The following is a 13,380-nucleotide window of genomic DNA, read 5'->3' as shown; positions in this document are numbered from 1 at the left end:
TATTAATGTCAAACCAATACCTTCATTAAGACATTCAATAAACATTTATTAAATGCCTACTATGTACCAGTCACCATGCCAGGTATTGGTGTTACCTGATGAATATTCTGCCTCCAAGGTGTTTCCAGTCTACTCTGTTTCCATGTTTAAATTCTTCCACAAACTCTGGAAGATGGGCAATAGGTCTCATTCATCTCTATATTTTAAGTGTCCCATGGAGTGCCTGGCACACGGTAGGTACACCATAAATGCTTGTTATTCAAGTCAATCAAGGAATAAACTAATAAATGAATGACTGAATTAAGAAATAGAAGCTACTGAAAAAATATTTGAAGATCTAGGCTGCCAGAAACCACCAGACCAAGAAGCAATAGCCATTTTTTTTCTCTCTTAAGTTTAGAAAACAGAAGAGACATACTCTTTGCCTACCTTTGGCCCCCATTTAGCCTCCAATACCTATTTTTTCCTGAATACATTATTTCCTCTTGCTCTTTCATTTGTCCTACGTGAACAAATTGTCTAGAATAGCATAAGGCAAGGGTATTGAGTTTAACCACAGCTTCCTTCCTTTCCATTTCCTTCCATTTCCCAAAGCAAGTCATAGGGTCAGTTACCATCAGATTTTGATTTGAGATTCTTCTAATATATGCATTTCCTTCCATGAATTTATTAGACCCACCCTGTGCTTCAGGGTCTCCAGAAATCAGGTGCTTCATAGGAAGTAGAATGTAACACCAAGGCCAGTCAAATCCTTGCATTCTAAAATCCACTATGTAAATGAACTTGAGATTTGAACGGGACACCAGATTACCATGTGTTTCTCTACTGACAATGGCTGAAAGTCACCTTATCCCAGTGAGTCTAGAAAGAGCCTATGCAAGTGACCACTCATCAGGTTCCCAGAGGATACTAAGGCACTGGCATTGAGCACCAGTTTCTGGACACTTCCATGAAGAGACCTAGGAAGAAATTGGGTTTTCTCAGTTTAAAACTGAGGGGGAAAGTTCTAAGTCACGAAAAACAATGGTCAACATAATGCCTCTTCTCTGAATATAGATCATCAGCTTGGACATCAATCACTATTCATCATTCTTCTTTCAAGACTGTAACATCTGCGTGGATCAGAAAAATCCTCAAAAGATTCTTTGGTAAAAAAATTATTCATTCATTTAACTAAGAATTTGCCTACAAGGTGACAGGCAACAAATTAGGTGAGTGTAGACCGCTTCCTGTTCTGAAGGAATAATTCCAAATGTATCAAGTGCTGTGGAAGAACTTCTACAAACTTCTCTCAGGGCAAAGAGATAAGAGCAACATCCTCTGTAATATGCAGAGGAGGGTGTGTAGCTCTGTTCCAAAAAGTGCAAGCTCTGGAGACAGAATGCCCCAACCTACAGCCCACCATCAGGACTCACAGGGCGTGAGATTTCAGTGAGACAATACATATCAAGCATTTCGTAAACATTTAACACTTCCTAGCTCCTCTCCCCATACTAAAATGCCTGGCTTGTTCTATACATTGTTATTTGGAACACTATCTTTGCTCCACGTGTAACTCCATCTTTTTCCCTCATTATTGAATAGCCATTCCCCTCCCCCAAAACTTTATTAAAAATCCAAATACATATTGTTGTTGTGCATTAGCCACTAAAAGTTGTTTCTAAGACTAATGAGGATATTGCCAAAAAAAAAAAAAAAAAAAAATCAGGCCTGAAAGAACATAGGTCCCAAGGGCATAGCCAATTGAGGTGGCCCCAAGTGCAACACCAAGGAGTACTCAAGTGTTCCAGTGTCTAGGTAACCAGTTTCTTTTTTTCAGTAAACACAGATATACCCTTGAGAGATGGAAGGACCTGAACTGACAAATTTTTAAGCAGGACAACAAGAAGTTCCAAAAGACCTATTTAATCCCAGAGCTATCCCTGGGCTACATTTTGAGGACTGGGGGCGGAAGGGGGGGGGTGACATTTCCCTACTTCCTCATTTTCCATAGAGAGAGGGATACATTTCTAAATTTCAGCCCTAGGAAGAGAGAAAGGACTGAGGGACTTCTGGATTCTCTTCTGGATTCCCAAATAAAGAGGAATTATGTCTCTGATTGGTGATGTGGGGAAGAAGCCTCAGAACTTATCTTCAACCTCTTTTCCTCTATTTTAGACACCTGGTCTCAAGATGTTGTCGGTGGAATTGTGTCCCCATAAAAAAAGATATGTCAAAGTCCTAATCCCCATACCTCAGCATGAGACCTTATTTGGAAATAGGGTCTAGATTACAGAGGTAATCTTGTTGAAATGAGGGCCTTAATGTGGTTTGTAACCTAGGATGACTGATGTTTTTATAGACACAGAGACGAATGTGCACAGAGGAAAGTCCACATGAAGAGACAAGGAGAATGGTGGGAATGACTCTGCTACAAGCCAGGGAACATCTGAGGCTGCCAGAAACTGGAAGAAGCAAGGAAGGGTTCTTCCCCTACAGGCTTCTGAGGGAGCATGGCCCTGCTCATACCTTCATTTCAGACTTCTAGCCTCCAGAAAGGGGAGATGTAAATTTCTGTTGCTCTAAGCCACTTAATTTGTGGTACTTTGTTACAGTAGCCCTAGCAAACTAGTTCACCGAGACAAACACTTTCTCTGCTCACTCTGCCCCTACAAAGAAAGACATGTCCATCCTGGCCTCTGACCGAGACACTCCAATCAAAGTGGTGAAGTGGAGTGGGTAAGGCAGGGTCGTGGTGGATCATATCAGCAAACCCATCAGCATGCCTCCTTCTTTAAATGCTTTTTATTGGTAGCAAAGCTAACAGATCAGTATCTTATTTCTCAGTTGTTGAATTTGAAACACATGGGCTTGATTTTCTTTTTCTCGTATTTTTTATATGTTTATTGACTTATTTTTGAGAGAAAGAGAACCAGTGGGGGAGTGGCAGAGATTGGGGTCAGAGGATTCGAAGCAGGCTCTGTGTTGATAGCAGAGAGCCTGACACGGGGCTCCAACCCACGAACCCTGAGATCACGACCTGAAGTCGGATGCTTAATCGACTGAGCCACTCAGGCGCCCCAGAGGCCTGATTTTCTAGCCTAAACTCCAAATCTAGGCTGAAGCACATAGTGTATTAATTCATTTAACCTTCATAGCAGCCCTATAAACGTATGTCCTTCTATTACGCCTATTTTACAGATGAGAAAGCTTAGGCATCAAGCAGTCAAGTAATGTACCCAAGGACAATGAATGGTGAGGAGTTGGTTGTAGGCAGCCTGGGGCCAGTCTGTCCTCCCTGCCTTGGCAAAGGCTACATTCCAAGAGCAAGCCATTAAATAGTCCTATTGAAAAGGGATCTTTGGTCAAATAAATGAAGAGAACCCTGGGTGAAAAAAATAAACATTTCTTAGTGTCTCCTGATCTTCTCAGAGCTTTTACAATGTCAATGTGCTTTATGACTCTTTGTCAGGATATGGAGTCCACCATTTGTTCACAGAGCATTTTTAAGGAAGCTTGGGACTAATGTTCTGAGGAATACCAGTTTGAGAAATGGGAAGAGAATAGTTTGGGGAGGGGGAGATACTCTTTGGTTTGGATACAGGTACAGGATTTTTTATAATTTCTATATGCCATTTAAAATACTAAGAAATTCCTTCATTTAAACTTTACAAAGAATTATATGTAAGGCTGGGCCATTGGGGGGCTAAAGCTGACACATACCCAAGCCATTGCAATAAGGGACAGTGGAATTGTTGTAACAGAAATACGAAGCAAGGTCAGCAGGGGGCACCTGGGGGGCTCCAGTGGTTAAGCAACCAACTGGATTTCAGCTCAGGTTATGATCTCATGGTTCGTGAGTTCAAGCCCCGCATTAGGCTCTGTGTTAACAGCACAGAGTCTGCTTGGGATTCTCTCTCTCCCTCTCTCTGCCCCTACCCTGCTTGTGTTCTCTCTCTCTCTCTCTCTCTCTCTCTCTCTCTCAAAATAAATAAATAAACTTAAAAAAAAAAAAAGCAAGGTCAGCAGAGGGCAAGTCTAAATCTCAGGGGGTGAAAGGGATAATTTCATGGACAAATTGGAGTTTGAGCAGGACTTGAAGGATAGGTGGACTTTAGACAGTTATTTTGGATTAAACTATGTTAGGCCTAAATCATTTCTGCTCCAGGATGGGGTCAGAAATACTGGAGACTCTAGAGGTCATTTCTGAACCTAGAGTTTGTACAGGGGCAGTGTTCCTACAGCTAATCAAAGATCACAAATTGGCAGCCCCTAAGAAGGATGTGACCAGCAGACTCTTGTTTGGCCAGCTCAGTGTGGCTGCTACATGTGTGTGTAGATGTATGTACAGCATCCTCCCTCTCATCCATGGTTTCACTTTTCACAGTTTCAGTTACGCATAGTCAACAGCAGTCTGCAAATAGACACTCTTCCTTCTGACGATATGTAGTAGCCTAACGCTACGTCACCACACCTACATCATTTGCCTCATTCCATCTCATCTCACAGCATCACAAGAAGGGCAAGTACAGTACAATAATATATTTTGAGAAAGAGAGAGACCACATTCACATAACTTGTATTACAGTGTGTTATTGTAATTGTTCTACTTTATTAGTAGTTATTGTTTTCAATCTTACTGTGCCTTATTTATAAGTTACACTTTATCGTAGGTGTGTACGTATAGGAGAAAACATAGTATACACAGGGCTCACTGCTATCTGTGGTTGTGGGCATCCACTGGGGGGTCTTGGAATGTATCCCCTGGGGATAAGGGCAGATTGCCAATTACCGTATAAGTGAAGGCTTCATTTAACACAAGTACTCTTGTGTCCCACCATCAATACTATTTTACTTACCTGTCTGGTCCCTGAAGTCTGGTCCCTCTTCCAGGCTGGTGTCACTATGTGCCACAGCTCAAAGATGCAACTATCTACTCCTCTGTCAACATGTCAATATGACAATATCATGGAAAACTTCAGAGTTGGGTCTCTGTTGGGGAATACATATGAAATATCCCTCTGGAAATGGTTGGCTGATTCTTCCCAAGTTGGTTATCACAACCTCCCTCTGAAAAGGAATTCTCAGTCCAGGGCAGTGGCTCATACCTGTGCTCAGCCCTGCCTATAGCATTTTAGTTCAGTAATTTTTATAATGGATTGTATTACATTAAACTCGGCACATCTGTCATTCTCTTAAATATGCTGGGAACAGGAGAAGCATAGGATGCCAAATAATTTAAAATGTAATCTTTAAAAATCATCAGATAATGATCTGCAGGCCAGCTAAGTCATTTTCCTTAGGGTTTTTTTATGTTTCTTTTGAAATCTTTTATAGTTTTGGTTGTTCTTCTGAACTAGTATAGTCATTTCATTAATGTTCAGAAAGTAAGCAGTGTATGTTTACAACATATTGTTACGGTTATAGGCACTGGAGTGCAATAAAATGCATCCCTACATACCACACACTTGTAGAACTGTGACCACAAGAACCATTCTATGCCTCTTTATGATTATGGCCACACAGGATCTGGACAAAGATACCAACAGAAAGCTTTTGTGAGTTTCTTCTCACCCTTTTTCTCAAGGGGGACAGAGATGGGAAATCACTCTTTTTACTTCCCTCGTGGAATGCGGTCCTCACAACTTTAAGCTATGCCACACACAGAATTGGTTTTTCTTTCTTCTTCCAGTAGGCGTTTTCCTAGTGAGGATGCTGATTCTGAGAGATCACAGGATTGCGCAGAGCAGTGACCCAGAAATGCCCTGGCTGCTTCCTAGCTTCCTCCCTGGGCATCCCTCCCTCTAAAGGGGCATCCAGCCCCAGATAGTAAGAGGATCGTGGGACATTCCTCTCCCTTTGTAGCTATCTGTGCCTTCTCTCCCGGGGCAGGAAACCATACGCAGGTTCTGTGCTGACAGACACCATATTTAAACGTTTATAAGTGAATGGAGAGCAATGAGCTGGAAAGGGTGGGGCAGGAAACTTTGCTTTTCATTATTAACCTGCACTATTTGGTTTGTTAACTAAGCGTTATTACTTTAATTTTTAAAAAATGTTTAAGTCTGGGGCGCTCGGGTGGCTCAGTCGGTTAAGCATCCAACTCTTCATTTCAGCTCAGGTTGTGATCTCATGGGTTTATGAGTTCAAGCCCTGTGTCGGGCTCCACACCAAGTGTATAGCCTGCTTGGGATTCTCTCTCTCTCCTTCTTTCTATGCTCCTCCCCTGCTCATTCTCTATCTCTCTCTCCAAATAAATAAATTAATTAATTATTTTGGAAAAAAAAAAGGTTCAGCCCGCTCTTGAATATTGGAGCTGCTGTATGCCTTTGTTCCTCTTTGGGGGCAAAGCTACCTGAAAGAGCTTTTGATGCTCCCATTTCCCCTTCCTCACTTTTCACTCAATATATTTTAAAAAGTTAAAATGTGTAACTGATTTTTATGCAATTTATACATATAGTTTTGAAATATCCAGCTAATACTAAAAGGTTTTAGCGAAAACTAACACTCCCCTGCCCAGTCCACAATCCTGTTCCTCACCCCACTGGCAGTGAAAACCACTTTCAACTTTTATGTTTTTTCTACTAGGAATTATGTGTGTTTTTTTAAAATTACACGATTATACTTCTACTAATTGATCTATTTTAAACAATTTCCATACGCTTCTTGTTACAGAAGTTAAAGGATGTCATAACAGACGTATACACATGTCCCTTTCCTTCTTCATCTTCTCAGTATAACTTTATTGTAATATTTGGCTGTCAGCAGTCATTTACATCACTATAACCAGTAAATATTCACTGTTCAACTCAAGTTGTACATAATGAATATTTCCTTTTCATACAGCATTTTCGTTTTCCTGGACTCAGACTGCCATTTCTTAGCTTCCCTTATGTTTATTATTTATTTTTTTCTGAATGTTCTTTCCAAGAGATCTGATGAACCTCTGAACAATTTTTCCCAAACATGTTAACACATCCATTCCATTTTTTCACCTAGAGACCTTTCTCCTAAAGCCCTTTGTCTTCTGTTTTAGTTGGGAGAGGTTGGCTGCCCTCTAGAAAGTTTTGGTGCCTGACAGACAACCCCTTCACTCTTATTTTCTGTTGGATCCTTTTGTATTAATCATGGTGGGATGACCACCATTATAAACAGGCCCCAAATATATTAAAAGACAAACTATTGACATTTATTTCTTCCTTACTGCTGTGCACTGAATTTTATCTCGTTCTTTTTTTTTCCTTTTAGGGAAACTTTTATTTATTTTTATTTTTTTTTAATATGAAATTTATTGTCAAATTGGTTTCCATACAACACCCAGTGCTCATCCCAAAAGGTGTCCTCCTCAATACCCATCACCCACCCTCCCCTCCCTCCACCCCCCATCAACCCTCAGTTTGTTCTCAGTTTTTAAGAGTCTCTTATGCTTTGGCTCTCTCCCTCTCTAACCTCTTTTTTTTTCCTTCCCCTCCCCCATGGACTTCTATTAAGTTTCTTAGGATCCACATAAGAGTGAAAACATATGGCATCTGTCTTTCTCCGTATGACTTATTTCACTTAGCATAACACTCTCCAGTTCCATCCACGTTGCTACAAAAGGCCATATTTCATTCTTTCTCATTGCCGCGTACTATTCCATTGTGTATGTAAACCACAATTTCTTTATCCATTCATCAGGTGATGGACATTTAGGCTCTTTCCATAATTTTGCTATTGTTGACAGTGCTGCTATAAACATTGGGGTACAAGTGCCCCTATGCATCAGCACTCCAGTATTTCTTGGGTAAATTCCTAGCAGTGCTATTGCTGGGTCATAGGGTAGATCTATTTTTAATTTTTTGAGGAACCTCCACACTGTTTTCCAGAGCGGCTACAGAATTGTATCCCCTCCTAAATCCATACATTGAAGTTCTAATCCCAAGTGATTATATTTGGAGATAGGGCTTTTAGGAGGTAATTAAGGTTAAATGAAGTGCTAAGAGTGGGGTCCTAATTGGATAAGATTGGTGGCCTTATAAGAAGAGGAAAAGAAAGAAATCCTCACGAGAAGGCAACTGGCTATCTTCAAGCCAGGAAGAGGGCTCTCACCAGATTTCCCAGCCTCCAAAACTGAGAAATAAATAAATGTTTAAGCCACCCAGTCTTTGGCATTTTGTTATAGTGGTCTGAGAAATCTAAGGCAGTGACTTTTCGCTGGGTGAATCTGAAAATATCAGTGTTTGTCAGTCTTTTTTTAGGGGTAATTTAGGTTCTCCAGAGAAGAATCCTCCCATCTGCTTACCAGTCTGTTGACAGAATTCCGGGAGCATAGCAGGGGAAAGGCATCCAAGAACTATAATTCGGTATGAAAATGTTCATTTAATCTGTGTATTTACAACTCCATGCCTTGTCCTGTCCCTTCACTGGACTACGTGTCCCAAAGTCAAAAGTTTCTCTCTAATCCAGTTTCTCCAGAGAATAAAATTCTTGGGCAGGCAGGAGACACATGGGAATGTAGTCCTCTGGCTGGGTCACATAAGGAAGGGAATCCGTGAGCTTGGTCACTGTATAACAACTTTCAATGAACATCTCTATTTTCATCCAGGTACTCACATCCACCTTCTGAAGTACCTGCTGTATCCAAGTGCAGAACATCTAAAGAGTTCCACAGGGTGAACTGACTTGTTCCTCATCAAAACTCCTCAACCCTGCTGCTGCCCCCAGGTACCTAAGCATATATCCCCCCCCCCTATGCTCTGCTAGGTCAAGTCAGCCTCTACTTCCTGTGCTTTCCATCTTCCAAAAATGTGTTGATACTGCTTATCTGCTGTTGCCTCCTTTCCTATTAATTTTGACCTTGTGGTTTATTATCTCTTATTGTTCCTCATTTCTTACTTGGTGGAAATATATTAAGATGCAGTCCCCTTGTATATCCTCAAGCCATTTTGGCAAACTACACCTTAGTTTCCATCTCCACAGAAACTGTCCTTACCAAGGTCAGTAAATGTCTCTATTATTGCCAATGTGGTGGAGGCTTTTCTAAACTTATCGTACTTAATTCCACAGTAGGAGATGACACTGTTGATCCATCTCTCCTTCATACAACACTCCTCTCCAGACATCTGGTTTTCTCCTACATTACTGCTTCTAATCATTTGCCTCCTTTGTCGGTTTCTCCATCTCTAGTTGATGTCAAAATGTTGGAGTTTCGCAGGTATTAATATTGGAACTTCTCTTTCCTAGTCAAGCCTTTTCCCTAGGTAATTTTATCAAATTCTCATAGGTTTAACTATTTTCCATTCCCAGATTAATATTTCTGGACTTCACCTCTCTGATCTATAGACTCATCTATCCAACTGTCAATAAATCCTACCCCTAACCTGTGCACCCTTCCATATCTCTGAGGCAATGTCCCTAGTCAACAACGATTGTCTTTTGTCTCTTTAAAATATATAGAAATATAAATAAATCTATATAAATAATATAAATATATATAAATAAATCTATATGTGTATATAAATAATATAAATATATATATAAACATATGTGTATATAAATAATATAAATATATATATATATATTTTAAAGAGACGAAAGACAATCGTTGTTGACTAGGGACATTGCCTCAGAGATATGGAAGAGTGCACAGATTAGGGGTAGGATTTATTGACATGTAAGAGATGTAAAATAGACAGTTGGATAGATGAGTCTATATGTATATGTGTGTGTATATGTGTATATATATGTGTGTGTGTGTGTGTATGTGTATACACACACACACACACATATATATATATATATATATATATATATATATATATATATACACACACACACACACACACATATGTATATTAACCAAGTCAAATAGGGCTCCGGCATCAAATTTGGGACAGTTACTGGGGGTCTCCTGCATAGGAGCTACAACAACTGCAGGGTCATATCTTCTTCTAATAATTGGGGGAGAGTCCCTCACTCACTTAGAAATCCTCTTGCTTTCATGTACTCCAAGTTATTATCCTCCTAAAAGAAATTTTTTCTCATTAATTCAAATTTCTTCTATTTTATAAAGAGAGAAAAATGCTGAAGTGATTTTTTTTAAAACAATTCATTGTGGTAGGAACCACCAAAACAATATGGAAATCAGAAGAAACAGCAATAAAATTTTCCATTTGGGGAAAGGAGAAAAACACAACAAGGAAAGCATTCCTTTGCTTTTTTCTCTCTGCCACCCAAGTTCTATTTGTACTTGACAAGGCCAAACTAAACTTTTTGCCTTGTTAGGAACTGCAAGGATTTTTCCATTCTTCTTTGCTTTTCCCAGACCGCAGCAGTGCCTTTCTAGTATAGCTGGTTGACTTCAGCTTTTCACTATAATTCCATTGGATTTCTTCCCCCCATTTTCTCTACAGAATGCCATTTGAGTACGTATTTCAGCGCAAAAAAAATAATAATAATAATGAAGGAAATTTCAGTTGATTTTTTTAAATGTTTACTTATTTTTGAGAGAGAGACAGAGCACCAACAGGGGAGGAGCAGAGAGAGAGGGAGACACAGAATCTGAAGTAGGCTCCAGGCTCTGAGCTGTAGCACAGAGCCTGGTGCGGGGCTCAAACCCACTAACTGTGAGATCATGACCTAAGCCAAAGTGGGATGCTTAACTGAGCAGCTCAGACGCCCCTGGTTTTTTTTTTTTTTAAATCACTGATTACTACTCAGCGAAGCTAGGACGCTGCCAGATAAAAAAAGGATTCTTTTTTTTAGACACGTTTTTGTTTTGTCGGAACTGTGCATTCATCCTTCTGTTGTTGGTGCTGTGAAAGACTTCATGGGAGCAGTCCTAAGACTAACAAATTGCCTTATGAAACGGTGGCCTTAATTTGCTTTGGTTTATTGACTGTTTCATTCATTTCCTTAATATTTCTACTCATGCAAAGGAACAACAGTGCAGTGGTTAAGAGTGTAGTGGTTCTGAAGCTAGCTGCTTAGGTTTAAATCCCAGCCTGGCTATTTAGTTGTGTCACCAAGGGCTCCTCACTTAACCTTTATCCCTCAGTTTCCTCATCCTATTGATACGTAAGATTGCGACATGCCCAGTGCACTCTAAGTGCAATGTAAATGCTAGGTAACCCGTAGGCTAAGTTTACATTTGTTGCTAGGGATCAAATGATAGGCAAAACCAACATCTTGCTCTATGGAGCCTTCTACCTACGACTTAAGCAAATGACTTCACATAAGCCTCAGTTTAGTTATTTGTAATCGAGTGTCTCCCTCGCAGGATTGCTGTGGGAATCATAAGAGATAAGCTAAGGAAAATGCTTAACAGGGTATGGCGGATATTAAACACTCAGTGTGAGCTAATATCGTCCAGCAAGAAAGGCAGATAATTAAGCAGCCTACGGGATGTCATAACTTACGGTAGAGAAGTGTAGGGTGCTATAGAAGCACCCACTAGGATGTCTTCATTGAGTCCTGATAAATAAGGATGAGTTAGCCAGAAAAAGAAGGGCAAGAGAGTTTCCAGCCACTGGTTTAAACACAGTGGAAGTTTAATATGAAGAAAAGGAACTGGGAGTGAGTGGCAAGATTTAAAACTGGAGTGGTAGGTAGAAATCAAGTCATAATAGACCTTTTCAGCTATCCTCAGAGTTGTACTTTATCCTGAGAAATGGGTGGAATGAGAAGCCATGTAATGGGCTCAGGTAGGGGAGTGATAAAACCAAAATGGCCTTTTAGAAAGAGCCAGATGGCTGCAGAATATAGAATGGAATGGAGGGTCCACAACCGGAGGCAGGAAATCATTTGGAGTCTGCTGCCTGTCCTAGGTTCTAAGTGAGGGATAGAAGGTGGTGGCCTGGGACAGGGTAGAGATGGGGAGACTCATATGCTTCTTTAGTCCTGCCATTTTGGTGAACACTTCATGTCTTCAGTTTGAAATCGTCTTTTTTTCTTACATACATTTTTTCCTGTGACCGTTTCTTTGGCTCACCCCCTCTCATCTACTACAGTGAGGGGTATTTTTTGTCCTCCTGAAACTTCCCAAAACATCCTGCCAGGGCAGCAGGCTCTGGAGAGTTCACCAGAGTTTGCTGGTTTGAGTGCTGATTGTTTCCCACAAAGAGAACAATTCTTTTTTTTTTTTTTTTTAATGTTTTTAAAAAATATTTATTTGACAGAGGGAAAGACAGAGTGTGAGCAGGGGAGGGGCAGAGAGAGAGGGAGACAGAGAATCTGAAGCAGGCTCCAGGCTCTGAGCCGTCAGCACAGACCCTGATGCAGGCCTAACCCACAGACCGCGAGATCATGACCCAGCTGAAGTCAGATGCTTAACCGACTGAGCCACCCAGGCGCCCCAAAAAGAACAAGTCTTAATCAAATACTGCTTGAGTCTCACGCCATTTGTTTTGCACGCTGCCATCTGGAGCTGCCCCCAGATAGGTCACATGACAGAAGTGCTGTAGAGATGATTAGAACTGCAGTTTTCCATCTAGAAAGTTAATGTTCACCTCACTGGGAGGAGTAGTGCAAGTACTTCATAAAATAAAATAATGAGTTACCAACTTCTTCACCACCTGACCATACTTTGTCCAACCACTTAAAAATAGTTCCTTGAAAATGACTTGGGTATTGGGCAAGGGGGAGGGTGTATCTAGCTCTTTCCTGGGAACCCACCCACCCCACCCCAACCGTTTAGTTCACCATGAGAGTTCAATGTGACTGGGCATAATCCGATATTGAAGTCATGGGTTGCGATAAGATAAGTAAGCAATAAATACCCTATTCAAATAAGAAGACATGACATTTTAAAGGTTATTGGCCTCAATATTTTTCTCCTAAGCCATTATGGGATTTGAGGAGGGGGGAGTTTTATGGTTTGCTTTTGTTTCTGTTGTCATCTTTGTTCAACAGAAGCCCTGATGAGAATAGCCTCAAGCAAAATTGTAGGTAAAGGATGTGAATTTAGACAGCATTTCCCACTTTTTGCTGCTCTGCATTGCCAGCCTCTAATGCCTTCTTGTGATACTCACTTAGAAGCAGGAAAACAAATGAACTAATTCCCAATAAGTCTTTAGTATGTTTGTCTTAGTGTAAGGTATAGACGCAGTCCCAGGGAAGCAAAGGCGATCTCAGATTCAGAAGGCCTGACGAATTTGCTGAAAACATGAATTTTGGGATCATGAAACCAATAGGAGGAAGTCCATCTCCGAACCAGTTCAGTTGAGATCGATGTCCAACCTGACTGCTGTGAACAGCAAGTCTTCCTCCCCTCCTCTCTGGCAATCCCCTGTACAGTTTTGACATTTTACTCCACAAATCTTCCAATACCCTAATTTTAGGTCTTTAACTTCTGCTGAATAGCAAGCATCACTCCGTAGTATGCACAAAGTCCCCTTGGCCCGAACTGTGTTCAGTCATATCTCT

At 40.7% G+C, this 13,380-nt stretch overlaps 1 protein-coding gene across 1 annotated transcript in view; it reads left to right on the top strand.

The window, feature by feature from the left end:
* The window catches only part of SGMS2 (sphingomyelin synthase 2), a 172,974-nt gene that overhangs the window by 58,807 nt on the left and 100,787 nt on the right, over positions 1–13,380 (top strand). Inside the window, exon 2 of the mRNA XM_086704448.1 lies at positions 8,564–8,682. The gene's annotated coding sequence lies outside the window, so the exon portion shown is untranslated. The remainder of the gene's footprint in view (positions 1–8,563; positions 8,683–13,380) is intronic.

This window comes from Puma concolor, chromosome B1 (assembly GCF_028749965.1).
Source record: "Puma concolor isolate L17-30 chromosome B1, mPumCon1.1.hap2, whole genome shotgun sequence".
NCBI classification, from domain to species: Eukaryota; Metazoa; Chordata; class Mammalia; order Carnivora; family Felidae; genus Puma; species Puma concolor.
This window is presented reverse-complemented; position numbering and strand designations above follow the sequence as displayed.